This window comes from Mustela lutreola, chromosome 4 (genome assembly GCF_030435805.1).
Source record: "Mustela lutreola isolate mMusLut2 chromosome 4, mMusLut2.pri, whole genome shotgun sequence".
NCBI lineage: Eukaryota > Metazoa > Chordata > Mammalia > Carnivora > Mustelidae > Mustela > Mustela lutreola.
Genome location: NC_081293.1, coordinates 18,297,389 through 18,318,218, shown reverse-complemented (window position 1 = coordinate 18,318,218; position 20,830 = coordinate 18,297,389). Strand labels below are relative to the sequence as shown.

General features: G+C 37.2%; 1 long non-coding RNA gene across 1 annotated transcript in view; it reads right to left on the bottom strand.

Moving 5' to 3' along the window:
• Positions 1-1,059: 1,059 nt before the first annotated feature.
• LOC131830271 (uncharacterized) overlaps positions 1,060-20,830 on the bottom strand; it is a 53,784-nt gene continuing 34,013 nt past the window's right edge. Inside the window, exon 3 of the long non-coding RNA XR_009353091.1 lies at positions 1,060-1,155. This is a non-coding gene — a long non-coding RNA (uncharacterized LOC131830271). The remainder of the gene's footprint in view (positions 1,156-20,830) is intronic.

Below are 20,830 nucleotides of genomic sequence, written 5' to 3'. Positions count from 1 at the left end.
TGCACAGTGGATAACATGTCAGAGTTTGGAGTCAGTGAGATATGGATTCAAATTCTAGCCTTACTACTTATAAGGAGGGGATCCAAGAGCAAGTTTCTTTACTTCTGTGAGCCTTAGTTTATTCATTTGTAGAGTGGCTTAATAATGAATAATCCGTATCTTACAGGATTTTGTGAGGCATAAGTGAAACAACAAATGTAAAGTATTTAGATAAATTATGCAGTACAGTGGGCTTATTAAGGTACTATTAAAAACAGTTACCTTTTTAAGAAAACCTCTTAATGGGCTATTTTGATATGACTATACCCAAGTTATATAAAGATGTAAAAGACATAGCTCAGACTCTCGAAGAGCTTGCAGACTAGCTGAGGAAACCAATGCGTAAGTGCCCTAATTAAACTACAACTTGACCACAATTCTAATGGACCCATGAGAAAAGAGAGAAAGGAATTATGAGGAGCAGTTGGGGAAGGAAGAAGTGAGGCTGGTAATGGGGCTGGGCCTTGGAGGATGACGAGAACTACAAGCAGCATGGATGAGAGACAAGGGAAGAGCTGAACTGGAGGCATACACATGAAGGGCTTATTCAGAAAACGTAGGGTTTTCTGATGCAGGCCAAGTGAGAACTTTAGGTGGGACGAAGCTCACTGCATTCAAGACCCTAAAAGAAGGCAGAGTGGCTCGACTTAGTTGATGAAGTCAAGAGGAGAGATGGATGCTCAGGAAGGAAGGGTCTTTGGATGTTCTATGGATGATACAAGTAATGCACATTGATTCTTTTTTGTCATTCCAGTGTCCATTTTTTTTTTTAATCTTTTGAAAATGACAACCTGGTTTTCCTTTGGGGAAGAATCCTTCCTGAACTTCATGCTAATGTGATTTGGGTGGCATCAATCAGCTAAACTCATCCCTACATTAATTTTCCAGGGTGGTCATAGGATTGAGGCCTGGAGAAGGAGCACATTCCATCTGTTTGACCACAGTGATTGGCTCAGAGATTGGTGACGTTACCTATTTTAGTCCAATCAGAGTGAATCCTGGGACCCAGAAAGACTATACCTGCCATCTAGTAGGTGTAAGGATGTGCAAGCCTGAGCCTCCAGGAGTCATCACATGTCCAGCAGTGAAGGCAATGGAGAGTAAAGAAAAGTGAAGCTGTGAAAAGAGAAGTGCAAAGCACTGATTATGTCATTTAGACTCCTGGATCCAGCCATACCTGATGGAATTTTCAACACTTAAACTCTCTAATAAATGAATCTTCTGGTTTAGGCCACATTAGTTGGCTTACTGTCACTTTCAATCAACAGATCTCTGACCAACACAATAGTGCTGGCTCATTTTTAAAAGGCTTTTGTATTTTATAACTCACAGGACTACATCACTGTTACAGTTGAATTATAACTTCTAGAAAGTGATAACACATTTCCTAGAAAAATCAGGGATGCCTCTAGTGCTCCAACAAGTCTTTCAGATAGAAACCATAATCCTGCAGAGGCAGAAAATAAGAAACTTAACAGACAGGTGAGAAAGTTATTGTAAGTGATTTGCAGGCCTACTCCAATATTTACATCAATATGCACATCATCTTTAGACAATCAAGACCTGAAAATTATCTTTATGAGTTTTAAAGATCATAACAGGGCATCTGCCTTTTGCTGATCACGTTTTCACTGCTGAATCCCCACTGAATATACAAGCAGGGAGAAAAGAAAGATGAAAAAACTCTTTACTCCTGATGGCTTTGATTCTAGCCCCAGCAAAGCATTATATTTGGGAAATCAGCATGCCTTCTTGCTGAGCCTGGCAGCCAGCCAGCTGAAAAGAAAGAGTCATCGCTCTGGACAAGCACAGTGGCTGGCGTGCCCTCTCTCCACAGCCTCAGCTGGAACCACACTGTTCAGCAGGGAACAGATCAGCATGGGATGCGTAGATTTCAGCACAGTCAAAATGGTCATGAAAAACGTATTCGGGCAAGATGGATTGCACTTTCCCTATCACTATCACCATAATTCTTATTGCATTATTGCAAAGGTTCAAAGATGACTAAGTCACCCACCCCCAAAATAGCCCTTTTTCTTCAGGGGTTTGGGGGAGGCAGGTCAACTCCAGGAGAGCTCATCATGAACCTTGCAATCTGGAAATGGGTATACCCAAAAGGAATAAAAGCACCATACCCATCCACAGTGCCCCCCAAATGCAATACATATGCTCCATGTACCCTTCTGAGCCATCATTTTAACTGGACAGTTAAATGTGTAGACAGTTAAATGTGGACAGTTAGACTCTATAGCAGATAACACATGTTTCTTTCTTGACTCAGGTGACAGAACGCACACCTAGCACAGTTTCAAGATATTTTCTTCATTTTACAGAATCTTATAAGAGAAAAAAGTGGTTTTACTGTATATTATTTCTTTTAAATCAAATTTGATAAAACTATCACCATCTTAAACTTCTCCTTAAATATTAAATATTATTGTAGGACCCAGGACAACCCCATGCAACTAATAATATTCTTGATCAACTTCCAGATCTAACAACATCCAGTGTTTGGGTCAAAGAGGTTCTTTTTTTTCCCTGTAAAGTCTGTGGAAACTAAAGAAGAAGACAAACCTAATAGTATGTGGGTGGGTTTGCGTGTGCATGACCCCCCATGGTGTTTGCTAGTATTGTGCACTCTGTTTCTTCTTCACAGGACTTCCACGACTATAATTAAAGAAGGCGTTGTGCAATGTTCATATTTCCTGGCTTCTTCTGTCAGTGGACTAGAAGCCCCGTGGTATCTGGGACAAAGTTTGACTTACTCATTATTAGATTCACCTGTGGCCCTCACAGAACTGGGAGCATAGAAGGCACTTGTTAAATAGTTGCTGAATGAATGACAGGAAGAGATAGAACAGAAGGAAGCACATTTCTAAAAATGTTCAGAATTAGAAAATTAAATATATTATAAATTATATATATACATTATATATAATATTTATGTACTATACTGGTATAATATATATACCAAATATATGTATAATATATATAGGCTATATATAATATACATATATAGTCTATACGTATGTATACATATATAAAATGTCTATGATGTGTGTGTAATATTTTTGTATAATAATACAAGATATATATATATAGCTCTCCCTCTATATATAACTTGTACATATATTACACATAAATATTATATATATATCATGGATATTTTATAAAACCACCCTTATCCTGAGGGTAAGAGAACAAATAAAGGGTATGAGCCCATGCAGAAAAGAACATAGTTACAGGAGCAGGAAATACTGTCTGACCACCACACTGGGACAAGAGACAAGAATAGAGGTAGGCTTGTAAGGAATTTACTCCTTATCCAAAAAAATTGGTTAAACATACACAAAAAAGTTGGATAAAAAGCTTAAAAGACTTTTTTTTTTTTCCTCTGAGGGAGTGCTGCCTTTTTCCTTTAAAAAACATGTTTTATTTAGTGACCCCACTGAGCTATCAGGAAGTGGGAACCCACCTGCATGTAGCAGGACAATACTGGACCCTTGAAACGATTTCAGACTGTAATTTTCACACCTCTGATGTCAGAGTCTTTTGGGAGCTTACTAAAATGCAGAATCCTAGGCTGTACCTAGGAGTTCATTGAATACAAATCTCTATATAGGGTTGGACACTAGAGGTTTTATATATATATATATATATGAATTTCCTGGTTGATTCTTTCACACCTTAAATTTTGAGGATCTTTGTCAAGTCAAGAGAAAGGTCATTTTGTCATAAAATCATGACAGGAGGAAAATAGCCCTTAAAATGTTGTTTTAATAAAAATTGATTAAAATATGATCTTAAAATGTGCTATTAACTTCAATAAAAAATGAAAAATATTTCCTCAAGCCCTTTGGTGTGTTTAAATTAGGGGCCCATTTGTCTTGGCATTTCCACTTTTTATAATACGGTTCCCACGTCTGAGTTGACCCAAGTTGGGAGTGAAAGAAGGGAGGTATGAGGGGTACAAGAGAGACAACTGGGGAATAAACCATGCAAGATTACTGTAAAAATATATTTTTTTGTACTAACAACAATAGGCAGTGGCTGATCATTCTCAAGAAAGAGTTCTCTTTCCTGCCAGCATTCGTGGAAGCACTTTCTGGGAGGAGGAAGGAGAGTAGTTGAGGGACCTGCGGATGGGGAGGAATGATGACACGGAGGAATAGTTACAGTTGGTAGGCTCCTTTGGGGCTACAGAAGACAGTGGCTTTGGATTAGTGTATTGGTAGTAGGAATGTACACACACAGAATTTTAAGAGAGATGTGTGGAGCAGAATTCACGAAATTGGGTGATTGATTGGATATATACTATAGGGAGAAGCAGTAAGATTGACTTCTAGGTTTTTGACTTGGGCAATTCGATGGGAATGGTATTTACATACATTGGAAATTCTGGGTGACTATAACCAGGTTGGGGTGGTTAAAAAGCGATGGGGAGAGGGGAGGCTGAGTGACTCAGTTAAGCATCCGACTCTCAATTGTGGCTCAGGTCATGATCTCAGGGGCATGAGTTTGAGCCCCACGTTGGGCTCCCCAGTCAGTGCAAAGTCTGCTTGAGATTCCCTTTCTCCCTTTCCCTCTGCCCTTCTACTCTGCATGCTCTCACCCTCCCTCTCATTTTCTCTCTCTCTCTCTCTCTAAAATAAATGAATAAAACCTTAACAAAAAGAAGAAGAAGAGATGAGAAGAACCCATTAATTTCATTTTGGAAGCTTGAAGTGTCCATAAAAGATCCAAGTAGAGAAATCTGATATGTAAATACACGTAGAATTTGGGGAAGTGATTGGACCAGGATCAGAAACATAGCTTCAAGAGGCCATAGAAAATGAATGAGTAAAACCACAGGGGTGGGTGTAGTTATATAGAGACAGTGTGGAAACTGAAAGAAGAAATGGGTCTAGGACCGCAACCTGAAAATTAGCAGCAATGAAAGGATAAGCAGATGAAGAGGAGTATATAAAACAGAATGAAGGAAACACCCAGAGGTAAACTATAAGAACTAGGTAATGAAGAGAATACTTTAGATGGAAGGAATCATCTACAGTGATAATGATGTTATGAGATTTCGTGAGATATGAGTATACCTACAGGTATATAAAACATACCCATGCAAAGAAGGAGAGAAAGACTTCATGTTGCAAAGAACTAAATTACAAAGGAGAGGCAATATTAAGAGTGACAAAATGCAGAACATAATCCAATTAAAAGTCATAAAGAAGTTTTTGTTGTTTCTTTTTTTTTTTTTCTCCCAGAAGAGGTAGGGTATGAGTTAATTCTTGATGAATAATGGTTGTCCATTATTCATCAAGGAAATGCTATGCTGAAGGAAATGCTATGTTGAATAAATATTCCAGTGTTTTAGAGACCCAATCCCTTTATGAAAATGTATAATAGTGTGATATCAATTTTAGGCATGGTCATTAATATCAATTGGATTCTGATTTTTTTAAGTGAAATTTATTATTTTAAGCTGTTCAGCATTCATTCATCAAACTTCTGTTAACAGTCTCCGATTTCCCTCAACCAGACAGTTCTCCCTAAGTTAAAATCCCTTTTGGGATGGTCATGCTGCCCCCTCTGCCTTCCTTCTGCTAGGTGAAACATGGAATTTGTACCTCAAACCCTTCTTAGATTACTTTGTGGATGATACAATGGAGTCTCTTTAGCTCTCAAATGACAGAATGTTCCACAAATCAAAAACTACCACATATGAAAACTAGAACATCCTTTAGATGTGATTTCATCCCCCATTTCACAGGGAGCAAAATTTAGTCCTAAGAAGATCAATTAACCATCCAAGATCACACAACAGTACAAGCAAATCAGGAAATGCCAGTCTAGAACTCTATGAGCCTCTCATTTAATGTTCTATTTCCTCACTACATTTCATCGCTGGTCTTCCAGCCAGTGAAACTTGGCCATAGTGATTGGTTTGAATTATGCATACAAAAAACAATGAGACTGAATTCCAGGACTTTGTTTGAGGTATTGGCGAAGCATAATCCCTGTATGCACTGTATTTGAGTTTGAGCTGCTATGATCATTATACTCTTAAAAAGGAAGAATTCATCTGAGAATGGTGCTAACACAGTAGAAAACAAAGGCAAAAGGCAGAGAGAAGTTAACTCTTTAGTTCACAAGATGAGCCATGTGTCAAGTTGTACCTTATAAAGGACCCCATCCTTGGAGGTGACACCTAAATGGGCTCTCCGAATTTCTCTTTTTGCATAAACCAGTTTACATTGTGTTTTCTGTCACTTGCAAGTCAAACGGTCCTGATTATTACAGTATTGCCTCTTCGACTGCTGCTGAGCTATGAAAACTGGGATGACGCTAATGGAGGTAAAATGCACTGGTTCTAAGAAGTCAAGGCTGTAGAGAATCACAATCTTCCATTTCAAATCAAATTTCCTATGCTTACACCACTTCCTGAGAACAACCATACTCACTCAGCTCTGCCTCTCCTTTTGTTTTATTACAAAATCAAGGTGAAGAGACCGCTGTTCTGATTCTTAAAGAAAGTAATCATCAGACACCTTGGTGCCCATGCTGGGAATGAGCTGGCTAAACTTTCCCCAACTGTACCAAGGAGCCCTTGAAAGCAACTTCCTATCTCCCTGCTGATTAAGCCCAAAGAGAGTTCTTAAAAATAAGAGTTGATTGCTTCAACAAGGAAAGTTTGGCAGTGTTTTCTTCATATTAATTATAGATTCAAACCGAGGAAATCAACATTAAGTATCTCCATGGAGGATGGAGATGAGGAAGTGATTTGGGGGGTGAAGAGGGGTGGGGTCTTGGGGTCAGAAAACCTGATTAAGGCCTGAACTCTGCCCCTCATTGGCAGAGTCCTCATTTCTGGACTGTATTCTGGACTGTATCTCTGAATATAGGTATTTCCAGATTTATTGATAGAGTAAAGAAGTTGTGGGGCATGTAGGTGGCTCAAGGGGTTAAAGCCTCTGCCTTCGGCTCAGGTCATGATCTTGATGTCCTGGAATTGAGCCTCACATCAGGCTCTCTGCTCAGCAGGGAGTCTGCTTCCTCCTCTCCTTCTGCCTGCCTCTCTGCCTACTTGTGATCTCTGTCTGTCAAATAAATAAATAAAGTCTTAAAAAAAAAAAAGAATAAAGACGTTGAATTATTTGTTTCTTTTGAAACTACTTATCTAATACAAGCATATTGGAATCATTGAGATGATGCATTTCAGGGACAGAGGATCCAGGATCCTCACGCCAACTCACTGCTGTATTTCTTTACACATACTCTAACCTCCATGATCATCTGTTTTATAATCTAGAAATGGGGGGAAATCAAGGTACTTATATTTCAGGGCTCTTGTAAGGACTCAATAAGATTATACACATGCAGTTTAATTCACATCATAAGTTCATCAAACTGTAGCAATTATTATCACCAACATAATTTTATAAAGGTCCCCAAAGACACAATGAAAGACCGGGTTTTTTCAAGCCAGGAGCCTTGTTGTTTTATATGCTTTAGGCCTTATTTAAACATACAGAAACTAGGATAAGTGAACACAGGAGGTGGGGAAGGGATAGTCATCTTTAAATCCATTCCTTCCTTCCTTCCTTCCTTCCTTCCCTCCTTCCTTCCTCTCTTCTGCTTAAATAAGTGAATATATTGAGTGCATAAATATATTTTTTAATAATTTAAAAATAAATATTGCACAAGAATGAGAGAGTTCTTTCCTGATTAGAATCCCTTTCACAAGGTATGTCTTAGTAGGAAAAAAAGGTTTTCTCCATACCATTCAGAATCTGCCCTCTGGTCCTTGAGCTTGTCCTGGCAAGGATGCTTTGTCACTGCCTGGGCAGTCTGCAGGGAGTCTAGCCTGTTTTCATATCCCAGGCAGTAAACTCTCCCTGCTGACTCTGGGCAGTGTGAGGACAACTGAGTTTAAATTCCTTTCCCTCCTCAGAACCCTGCTTATAATACCACAGGAGCCGAACATCTTAATTAAAAAAAAAAAAGAAAGATTAGTTTTAGCACGATGTTGTCTAAAACTGCAGATTTTTGCACTGGATGACTTCAAGGTGTTAGACAATGGTAAAATATATCCTCGAAAACTTTTTTTTTTTTTTTTCTTAAAGATGGGTAGAAGAAATCCAAATTTTGACATCTGAAAAGGCTTCCATCTTTTTTATAGCATCATTTCTCAACTTGTTTCTTGAAGAAATATGACAGAAACAGTTGCTTTGGAGAACAGTGAAATTCTATTTAATATAGCAATGAAAGTAAATCCCTTTTCTGTAGTGTTTCAGTTCTAATCAGTCTTAAGTAATAGTGAAGAGACATTTATTGGGAGCATAATTCACTCTTCACACAAAAGAAAAAAAAAAGACTAGAATAATTGACTACATTTACATCTCTAATCCAAACATGAAACGGGAGGGAAACCAATTTTCTTATCATAGGAGATGGTGATTTATGGGAAAAAGAGGATAATTAATTTATCTTCTTGTAAGATATGAAAATATCCAAGAACAAATTATTGCAAATTAAAAAAAAAGTACAGAAAGAGGAACAAGTGCACCTCAAATACATTTGATCTCAAAACCTTCCTTTTTGTATGTCATAAAAAAGGAAGACACAACCATCATCCCAGTCAAACATAATGAGCAAAGATTCTTGAAAGTGTTGTAGCTTCAATTTGACTTGTAATGTTCCCTCCTACTGCAAATTTTCTATATCACACCCTCTTTCCACCACATACTTTTAAAATTTGATTACTTCCTTTACACACAAAAGAAGTAATGGTTCCAGAGCACAGTTCCAGACATGTTGAGCTTATGTGGAATCTTAGCATGGGCTCACATTTTGCTCACAAGTTTCTCCATTCATCTTGAAAGTTTATTTCTCTGAAAAAGATGTTAGCTTACCCTCCACCACCCAAAGCCCATATGAAATGGGGAAGTTCTTACCCTAAAATTCACAAGTCTGGAATATTTAACCTAACTGCAGCTATAGGGCTTTTCTCAGGTGGTGTTTTTTAATGAATACATCACCCATATACAGGGAGTCCCCATTTAAAAAGGATGTATTCCAGAAGTCCATGTGTCAAGACTTTGGCTCTCAGTTCATCTAACCTTACTGGCACATGATTTAAACAGTGATGGGTAGACTTTACAGTTCAGAGTGTCTTCTGGCTACATTACAGGTTTTTTTTTTTTTTTTTTTTTTTTTAGGTTTTGAAAGAAAAATTCTTTCTGAGATCTTTATAAGAGTAAACCTGCCAGGAATGCAAAATAGTGCAGCTGCTTTGGAGAAGAGTCTGGCATTCCTTCAAATGATTAAACAGAAAGAGTGACCCTATGACCTACCAATTTTACTCTTAGATTTACACCCAGGAGAAATAAAAGCCTATGTCCACACAAATACTTGCACACACATGTTTATGGAAGAATTATTCACAATAGCCCAAGGTGGAAACAATCCAAATATCTATCAAAGAATGAACGGGTCAGCAGAATGTGTAACATCAGGACACTGAGATGTTAGTCGGCACTGAAGAGGAATGATGTGCTCACACATGCTCCGACATTCAAAACATTATACTGAGTGAAAGAAGCCTGTCACAAAAATCCATATGTTAGAGGATTCCGATTGTGTGGAAGTCTAGAACTGAGAAGTCTATAGAGTTAGGGGATTAGTTGTTGCTTGGAGTTGGGGTAGGGCTTGGGGCCTGGGGGAAATCTCTAAAGAGTATATGGACATGTTGTGATGGGCGCTGGGTGTTACTCGCAGCTAATGAACTGTTGATCACTATATCAAAAACTAATGATGTATTATATGTTGGCTAACTGGACATAATAATAAAAAAGTACATGGTGTCCAATTGAGGTAATGAAAATGTTCTAAAATCGACTGTGGTGCCAGTTGGACCTATCTGTGAATATCCTAAAGACCATCATATTGTCCATTTTAAATAGATGAATTGTAAAGTATGCGAGTTATAGCGCAATAAAGCTCTTTTGTTTTGTTTTGTTTTTACTAGGTTTCATCTGCTTACTCTTCTAACTCAGCACAGACTGGTCATTAGCAGGGTCTGTTTGCATCATCTTATCTTACCTAGATTTGTAAGACAAAAATCTTAGTTATTCTGCATTAATGTTGTAGTGTATCTCAAGCCATTGGTCAAATTCATAGGCCCTGTGTTTGCTGTATAAATGTAGTGATCTCCTAAAGGAAATTCAACTTGGGTTATAATTTTTCTTTTTACTAATGACATTATCTACATAGTCTGTATAATTTGTGTGTGTGTGTGTGTGTGTGTATGTGTGTGTGTGTGTGTGTGTGTGTGTGTGTGTAAAGGTTGGGAGAAATCAATATGGGTTTTGTTTTTGTTTTTTGCTTTTTAAAAAAAATTGGCAGGGGGTGAGGGTGGTAGTGATTTGGGTCTTGTCTTTGCTATATCTCCACTGATATCCTAAATGCTCAGGAAATATGGTGGACTGCATCTTCTGCATCTTCTGAATGGAGTTGAAAAAGAGAATGGTGACAAAATATCATCACAGGTGATTTTCAAATTCCATCTATCAGCAGAGATGGCTTTATATACACACATACATATATAATATGTATATTCCGTGTATGTACATATATACAGGCTATATATATTGTGCCCCCCCAACGTACACCCATTACAGGTTGAAAATTTATAATAAACTTGGAATTGGTAACAGTTAAGAAACACTTTAACTTTGATGTGCTAAACTCTAGACCGGCTTTACTTACTAATCTTATGCATTTATCTGTCCAGTTAAGTAAAGATTGAAGAATAGTCATTTGATGCTAAGAATAGTTAGGTAACTAGAAAAGTGAATCCGGGAAACTTCAGGCTCTTCTCTTGATTGGAATTCTCTGATATGCCATTTAAATAGGGAGGAAATTTAAAGCCAAGAATTTTGAGCCCTGTGCTGAAGGAAATAGGACCAGATTGAGACAAGAATGTACTGATACCTAAGGAGCTAGGAGAAGTTAAATGAAAAAATACACTGCACTCTCCTTCACAGACTTGAAGGGCAAGAAGCGAAGAGAGGGAGGTAGTAATGTTCCAAAGGTAGCTCTTTCTTTTTCTTTTGACACAACTGGTATAGTTTTAGAATGGGTGTGTGCTTACAAAATTATCATGGCCTAAGAACATTATATTTTTTGACTGACCCTATAATATAAAAAATGCTTTAAAGAAAGCAATGCAGGCAACAGGGGGACAAAGGAGCCTACAACCACTGAATGTCAAATGATCTTTAATACTTATTTCTAAGAGCTCACGTTACTTGAGTCAAAAGCCCAACCTGCCAGGTCTTGTGCTAAACACTTAATACAAATTATTTAATTATATTCCAATATAAAACTATATGGTAGGCACCATTGTTACCTCTTCTTTTCAGATGAGAAAATTAAATGACTTTCCCAAGCTTGTAAATGGTAGAAGCCGGAGCTAAAAACCAGATCTGCTTTTAAATTGCATTGTCTTTTTAAAAAAAAAATTTTGGTAGATTTTATTTGTCAGAGTGAGAGAGAGAGGAGAGAGCACAAGTAGGGGGAGTGGTAGGCAGAGGGAGAAGCAGGCTCACCGGGAGAGCCCTATGGAAGAATTGATTCCAGGACCCTGGGATCATGACCTGAGATGAAGGCAGACGCTTAACGAACTGATTCACCCAGGTGTCCCAAATTGCATTGTCTTAAAAGATGACCAATTTATGTTGTTTCTTTAAAATCCTTGAATAATGTGAATCACTTCAGTTAAACTGTCAATTAAATCTATATTAAATGTTGGAATTAGTAAATAAATTAAGCAAGATCCTAGATACAATGAAACTTACAATCTATGTACTAACAACAAACAAAATATAAAATTAAATATTTACATCATGAGAAATAAATAGGAATAAATTTAATGGAAGATATGAAAGATTCTTATATTAATTTTTTTTTAATATTGAGGGAATGAAAGAAAATCAGACCAAATGAAGAGATTTATGGATCATAAATAAGAAGATTTGTTATTTAAATATTGGTCCCTCAAACTTATCAACATATTCAATACAATCCTAATCAAACCCCAGATTTTTTTTTAATGGAGATTGACAAGCTGATTCTAGAATTTATGAGGAATGACAGGGTTAAAAAATATTTTGTTCTTCATAACAACAACAAAGCTGTAAGACTTCTGTTATCAGAAATCATATTTATTATAAAGCTACAGTAATTAATATAAAGTGCCACCGGCATAGACATAGACAAATAGATCAATGGACAGGATTAAGAATCTAGGTACAGACCGATTTGTAACAAAGGTGAAACAGTGTAATGGGGAAAGAATGGTCTTTTTAATTAATAGGTCCATTGGACATATACGTGGAAAAAAATAAATCTGACCTTCATCTCACACAATACACAAAATCAATCCCAGATAGACTGAAAATCTAAACATGAGAGAATATAATAATGCAATTTTGTGCTAGTTAAAGAATTTTTAGTTTGGACATGAGAGCACTAACCATCAAGGAAAAATATTAATCAGATTAATTAAAATTAATTAATTTTAAATTTATTTTAAATTTATTTTTAATTAAAATTAAGAACTTATGTTGATCAGAAGACACCATGAAAATATAAAAAGGTAAATGAGAGAGTGAAAGAATATATTTACAATGCATCTTTTTGACAAAGGAGACTATATCAAGAACTCCCACAAGCCAGTTGGGAAAATATAGCTAACCCAGTAGTGGTGGGGGTAATAGGTCAAAGACATTTCAGAAAGGACCAATACACATATGAAAAGGTGTTCCACTTTTCGCCATCAGAGAAAAGAAAATTAACATCACAATGCAAAACCACTGCATGTCCAGTTGAATAATGCATCCATGGAGTAACTAGTTTATCTCTCATCAGCAGCATATGAAATGTGTAGTTGTTCCATATGCTCCAGAGACATGTTGGATGTCTTTGACATGACAAATGCTAACATTTGTCTTTGGAAGACTCTTTGGTGGTCAGAAGTCACTAGCAGTCCCTGAAGCTGAACCCTAGAACCAATTAGTTCCATTTCAAGATATACAGCTACCTGAAACTGGTACCTATGCCCACAGCAAACTACTTCTCTATGGGATAGCATGGATGAAATTCACAAAGATGATAACAAGAAAGAGATTACAGACACAGAAGAGTGCACACTGTCTGATTCTGTTTATATAAACTTCCCAAATCAATAAAACAAATCTCGGATGTTAGAAGTCTGGGGAGTGGGTAGAGGTCAGTGACCAGGAGAGACCTAAGGGGAAATGTGGAGTGTTGGTAGTAGTCTATGTTTTATCTTGGTGCTGATTGCATTGATGCGTGCACGTTGTGAAAATTCATTGAAGTATACATTTATGATTTGTGTTCTTTTCATTATGCTTGTTATGCTCCAATAAAAAAGTAATTTAAAAAAGTGATATATGGCCCTATGGATAAATTTCTGTTTGACTCAAGAGCAGATACTGTACACAACATTGTATCTTCATCTAGGGCCTTGTTTCTTGCTAAGTACATAGAGTAGGGAGTGAGTTCAGTGAAAACCGTTACTTGGGATGATATGGAAGGTAGGGTTCTCTTTCCTCTTAGTGTAGCATGACTTCATTAGTTCCAATTCATTTGTGCCATGTCTAGGAGGGCAGCGATGGTTTGTCATGGATAGGATCAAAACTGACAACTTGAGAAGACTGGTTCTCTATCTTGGCAAGATACATCTGCACAACTTTCCCTTCTTATCAGCCCATCTTTTGAGGAGTTTCAATCCCACTTTCATGATCTCCTGGGCTACTACAGAATTATTTTTATCAAGAAAAAATACATATTGATAATAGATAGAAAGACAGATGGAAAATACTTGGAAAAATCTTCGAGGTTGCCTGGTCTTTCTTTCCTCTTTTTACTCATTTTTCAAGGTGGAGTGACAGAGAAGCAAAACAGAAGATAAGGTATCCAAATCTATTGAGATAATTAGTGATAGAACTCAGATTACAATCCAATTTTGTGATTGCCAGTCTGTGCTCTCCCTCCTGCACTGAGCTGTTCCACGATCTTGTAACAGCCATTCTTTAATTGCTGTGCTTTGTTGTTCACTCACTATTTAAATGTTACTTGTCACCCTGTAGCACTGTGATTTTCTTTGGAATAGAGATTGTCTCACCTGACCAAGGCCTGACGCACTCTATGCTTTTCCAGTGTCACTGCTAGCTGACTCAATCAGCCAAATCAATTACTCCACACATTCTCCAGATTACATTTTTTCAGACCATGTAAGGCAGAAATAATGGCAGCATGAGATAAAATAGAACAGTCCTTGGGGGGGAGTTTATCCCAGTATAAGCAGTCATGGTCAGGGTAATAGACCTTAAATTCCCCAAGTCTCCCTTCATCCCTGAATGAATGCTGTGGACAAGGAAATCTAACTGAAGAGCTCAACCCAAGCACTTAGGCTGATGCCCACTTCAGCCCTTCATTTACTCAGAGCTGAAAGTCAAAAGAGACAAATAACATTTTCATTTTTTTTCAAACTCACATTCATTTCCCATCAAATTTCCTCCATTGTTTCCTTAAATGGGTACACTTTATTTTTTGGCTCATTATTTATTATCATTTCATTTACTTAGAAATGGAAACTTCAAGAGGTTTGATTAAGAGATTAAATTACTGGACTTGGGAGGACTAAAAATAATCTAGGTATGGGTTGCATTAGATTTCAAAATATTTGGGGTTTTGATCAAATCTCTAAACATACTATTGCCAAATATTCTCCCCTTCTTTTCAAAATTTTAAACACATGTATATTCTAAGGGAAATTCAATACAAAGTTTTCAGAATGACTGCTAAAGATATGAAAGCTTTCTAATTAGCCTTTTCCCTAAAAAGTAAAACAAATCCTTCCTAAAATAAAATTCAAGAGTGAAGAAATTCTGATCCTAAAAAATGGAATAATTTAATTTGCATGTCCCAAGCAACCTTTCAAAAGCTGTAGATGTCAATTCAGCCAAATACCTTCAACTTTCCCAGGAAAAGTTTCTCCAAAAAACTCATGTCAGTTGACCATCTATAAGGTGTTGTGAGTCTTATGTCTGGTGCTTTATTTTTGAGTACAGCTCTTAGATGAAGGAATTATTAGTGCCTGAGAGTTTGAGTCACTTGGTCAATCAAAGGTAGAAAATGGCAAAGGTGATATTTCACATCAAGTCTGCTTGATTCTAAAGACTGTGAGCTTTCAAAAGAATTATCATTGAGTGTATGGTGACTGACATAATATGATAATAAAAAATTGTGTTGAAAATGAAAAAAAAAAGATCATTGAGTGTCTTTGAGCTATCTTACTTAGAGTAAGGGATACAAAATAAATAGCATGAAAATATAAACCTTCATTACTTTATCTTTGGCTGAGAAGAAGACAAGGAAGACGAAAAAAGGGACATCTCAGCTGAGTATCTGACTCTTGGTTTCCGCTTGGGATATGATCTTGTGGTTATGAGATCAAGCCCCAGCTTGGGCTCCATGCTGAACATGTACTCTGCCTAAGATTCTCTCTCTCTCTCCTTCCCCTCTCCTCCATGCTCTCTCCCACTCTTGCTCTCTTTCTCTAAAATAAATAAATAAATCTTTAAGAAAAGAGGAAGGATAAAAAAGAAATAAAGCATCATTAAATAAGTCCTCAAAGACATTTTTAGGTTATGAAAGCTTTTATCCTTCAGTATACCTTCCAGGACCACCTAATGTTATCTATAAAATATTCTCTGGGAACTAACAATTAATTAGCAAAGTTAAATAAATGAACAGAAGTTGCTATGGTGATCAGTACTATCTTTTATTTACAAAGTCATCGTTTCAGTACTTAATGGAGCAAGTGTACCAGAAGGAGAAGAAATGCTTATGGATTAAAAATGACTTTCAAGAAATGAAGTAGATCAAAGACAATGGTGTCAGACAAAGCTGAGCCCTGATGAGTCATATCATATCATTTCAACTCAGCTGAACATGCATTTTTTGGCAACCATGGAAACATTTGAAAAACCATTCCAAAAAATGTCATGGACTGTCCATTTGAATCTGAAAACTTCCAAGAAAGACACTAATGACTAGAATCATAACAAATGATTTTTGAGGAGATTAAAACATCTGCAATTATTTCAGGGTCATTGTGACAGGTCAGAGCCAGAAGTTACCATCATCAACTCCACTTTTGCAATATAAAAAGTCTCTGCCAGAGAAAAGGTCAACCTAAGGTCATGTGATTCATCAGAAAATAGGGCTACCTATTCATCTCTTCCCTCCCATGCCAAAGCTTAGTTGGATTACACAAATGACACAAATACAGACATAATCAGATAATAGATTATTTATTGTGTAAGCCAATATTCATCATTATGTTTCAGTAACATGGATGCTTCTGAGGGTTATGGGGCTAAGGATCCAACCCATTGTCTCCCAGTTTAAACAAAATGAACAGATGACAGCATCTCAACCACAATTCCAAGGGGAGAGTCACCACGGAGGAAAGAAGAATGTTGTAGCCCTAAGAGGGGCTGAGTTTAATAATCAGGGACTTCCAGAGTAATCTAGTGACTACTTACAGTTTTCTGGTATGTATGATTGCATGGCAAGTTCTTATATTGGTCAAGAATTTTCTAGAGAGCAGGAACAGAGTCCAGTACCAGGTAAACCAGAAGAGCAGGTTTCCATTTCCATGCCTGCTTTTTGGAGGTGTTGGGATACAAGTAGTTCATTGTAATGATCCTCTATTCCAGATGTGGGAAAGGTAAGGGATAATCAGAAAAATGCATTCTCATTAAAAGAACGAATGTTTCCTAAGGCCATAGGAAATTTTTCACTCTGTCTTCAGTCAGTCACACTTTATAATAAAAAGATAGTAGATATGATAACAACGGCTATTGTTTACTGAGCAGTTATTAACTGCCAGATGTTAGAATAAAAATAGTGGCAGTAGTCACAAACATCCAGTAGATAACTGTGAAAGAAGCTTGTTCAATGTCAGTCATTAAGTTTGGAGCAGGAACTTGGATCCAGGTCAGTCTGACCAAAAACTCCCTTGAACTTATGCGACCTCCAGCAAAATGTAGTCTCCATCATTCTTCTCTGATATATGTTTACATTAAAAATTGTGATGCTTTATACATGTTTCCCTGTGACTCTAGGAAAAGATTGGTTTTAAAGGGTAGGGTTGTTTCCTTTCTCTTTCTTGAGCCATAAAATTCAGCAGTTGGACTTAGGATATTTCAAAGACATGAAACCATTTGGAAAGTGAAGATCCGTCATTAATTAAAGCAGTGTACTGGGCAATGATCCAAAAGGAGTGAGAAACTGGGTGCAAGCCTGTTGCTTTTAAATGACCATAACATTTATTTTGCTGCAGAGGTACTCCTAGAACAATTAATCAATTCCCTTATCCTTTTATTTTCAAACTTTGAGTAGACCTTACTTTATCTAAAGTAATTGCCTTGCAAGGCCAAGATACATCAGGGTAGCAGAATCACTTCTTGAACAAAGTAAAAACCAAGGCTTTCCTTCCGATGTTTCTGAAGATGGATGAAAAGGACCTGGGACATAATTTTACTTTTGACCAGCTACAAAATGCTCAGCCAAATAAATTACCAAGAAAAGTCAGACAAAAGCTAGAATGTCAAGGGTATGATTATTTCTCATCTCTTCCATTACCTTCAATTTGTTCTCTTGCTGGGTAGCAGGAAACTTGCCAGAACAAGAATATGGCTTTAGTGGCAGAAATATATTGGGTTAAAATGACTGAGCTGGTCCCACAGGCATGCAAAAAAGAACGAAATCCCAACATTGAGCCACAGTGAAATGGTCCTCTCGCTTAACTGACATCTCCTATCTTTTAGGTTCTCTGTGAGCGGTGAGCAGAGAAATGATGTTTCAGCTTGTGGGGTGGCCAGTGGAAGAAGGCATTTCTTTTTTGAGATTTAGGTGTGTTTTTTTTTTTTTCTGGAGAGATTGCTAAAAGCAAAACAAAACAAAAATGAACAAACAAAAACACCACCCAGAGCTAGAGACTCCAAACAAATTCTCCACTCACTGATCAGCAGAGTAAAAACAATACAGCTTCAGGCCCTGACCTAAACCAGAGGTCACTCCCTTCTCTGGGTTGGGCCTAATTTTGATTTTTAAGATGAGCAATGAAGGAAAACATTAACCTGAGAAGCTAAGCATCACCTCTGCTCTGAGGTTTTTGTCAGCACTTCCTGATTCTAGCTCTTACAATTTTTATTTTATTACAAATTTTTAAATTTGTATTTTATTTTATTATTATTAAATTTATTTTATTTATTTTATTATTTTATTTTTATTTTAATACAAAATTTTTATTTTATTACAAATTTTATTTTCTTTTACTCAAGCCTCAACAGATGCAGACTTTCCACCTGTTCTGGAGTAAACATGAAACTCCAGAGGTGGGGGAGTGTCCCTCTCTTTTTCATCATTGTCCATTGGGCGGAAGTGTTGGGCAGTGCCAATCCTAGCCTTCTCCTTTTCCTCATCTGAGGAGAGTGCTGTGGGTTTGCCTTCTCTGCTCTTTGCAAATGATTCTGAAAAGCAAGCATGCACAATTGTGCACAGAGCTTTTTATAGTCACTGCATGTTCCAGTTGTCACCGTGTGCGAAATGTGTATTTCTGAGAAAATGACACATATATCTCAGTGCAACCGGCCCAATAGTCCAGTTTGAAAAAAACCATTTGTTATGCAATGAATGTTAGGATGCTCCAGGCTTATAAAAGGAATTTTGGCCAATAGTCTCTCCAAACACACCGTCCTTGAGGAAGGCAATTCTAGAACCACAGCTTCAAGGCTCAGCTCAGACCTTCATTAACTGGACAGCTTTCTGACTTCACTACACCTAAGTGTCTGTCGTGGTGATATGATAATATAAGCCTATAATATCTTATACAAGCGATGAATTCCTGAAGATTTCTCACATTTCAAAATTTGCATAATTCAAAACTCATTTTCCCGCATTTCATTCACATCCCACAGGGATGCATGTAAAGCAGGATTTACATTATTTCAAATTTTGTGCATATAGTTTTTATACCTTTCTATTTCCAATTTGCATAAAGTAGAGCCTCATAGTAATGATAATAATACTCTGAATTTATGGTATTCTCCTGAGGAAGATAATCCATGTATATGTAAAAAAAAAATTCACGCTGGGCCCAATGTTTAATAATTACATTGTTATTAACACTACTACTCCAGCTACTTCCATTATTATTACTAGTATTTATCATCTCAAGGACAATTGTCAAATTTCTCTTCAGTGCAATGCTATTTTTTAAAAAAATCTCATTATTATTATTATTTTTTTAAAAGGTCCCTTCAGAATTGCTTTGAGCGAATTATGCTAGAGAAGGAGCATCATTACAGGAGGGGTTATTATGCAAAGGAGCGCTGAGAAATGTGCCACTGTTCTCAGTGCTGTTTGCTTGTGAGGCTGGTCATTCCATCTTGTGAGAAAAATTCCTGGCTGATCTGGCTTCCAGGAATGGTGAAGAGTATGGGGATCGCTTTAAAATCACGATCTGGGTGGCTCAGTGGGTTAAGCCGCTGCCTTCGGCTCAGGTCGTGATCTCGGGGTCCTGGGATCGAGTCCCGCATCGGGCTCTCTGCTCAGCAGGGAGCCTGCTTCCTCCTCTCTCTGCCTGCCTCTCTGCTTACTTGTAATTTCTCTCTGTCAAATAAATAAATAAAATCTTTAAAAAAAAAAAATAAAATCACGATCTGTGTGAACAGGGTAACTGACAAATCATCCCTCTTAGACTTCCGAAGAGCCCCAGCTAGATCTGTAGCTTGCCTGGGACATTTACATATCATCAGGCCACTTTTCTCTCTTTGTCTTTCTTCTTTGTCCAATCTTTAATTCATAGCACCTTGTATGTGGACTGTACCCTTGCAAGCTCTTCACAGTCTTTTCTGGAGAAAAAATAGAATGTGAATGAATAAATGAATGAATGAATGAATTACTTTAAAAGTAGAGGAGGGGCACATAGAACAGGTTCCAAACACATGCTTGCTGATGATAAATCTTCATCTAAGACTTTGTAGAAATTATTAAGTCGAGTCTTACCATCTCCTGCAATGAATGTCTATCTTTCCACGCAGGCTCCATTCATCTGTTTTCTTTTCTTTTTTTTTTTTTATAATTTTTTATTTTTTATAAACATATATTTTTATCCACAGGGGTACAGGTCTGTGAATCACCAGCTTTACACACTTCACAGCACTCACCAAAGCAATAACCTTCCTCAATGTCCATAATCCCACCCCCTTCTCCCAAAACCCCTCCCCCCAGCAACCTTCAGTTTGTTTTGTGAGATTAAGAGTCACTTATGGTTAGTCTCCCTCCCAATCCAATCTTGTTTCATTTATTCTTCTCCTACCCACTTAAGCCCCCATGTTGCATCACCACTTCCTCATATCAGGGAGATCATATGATAGTTGTCTTTCTCTGCTTGACTTATTTCACTAAGCATGATACACTCTAGTTCCATCCATGTTGTCGCAAATGGCAAGATTTCATTTCTTTTGATGGCTGCATAGTATTCCATTGTGTATATATACCACATCTTCTTGATCCATTCATCTGTTGATGGACATCTAGGTTCTTTCCATAGTTTGGCTATTGTGGACATTGCTGCTATAAACATTCGGGTGCATGTGCCCCTTTGGATCACTACATTTGTATCTTTAGGGTAAAT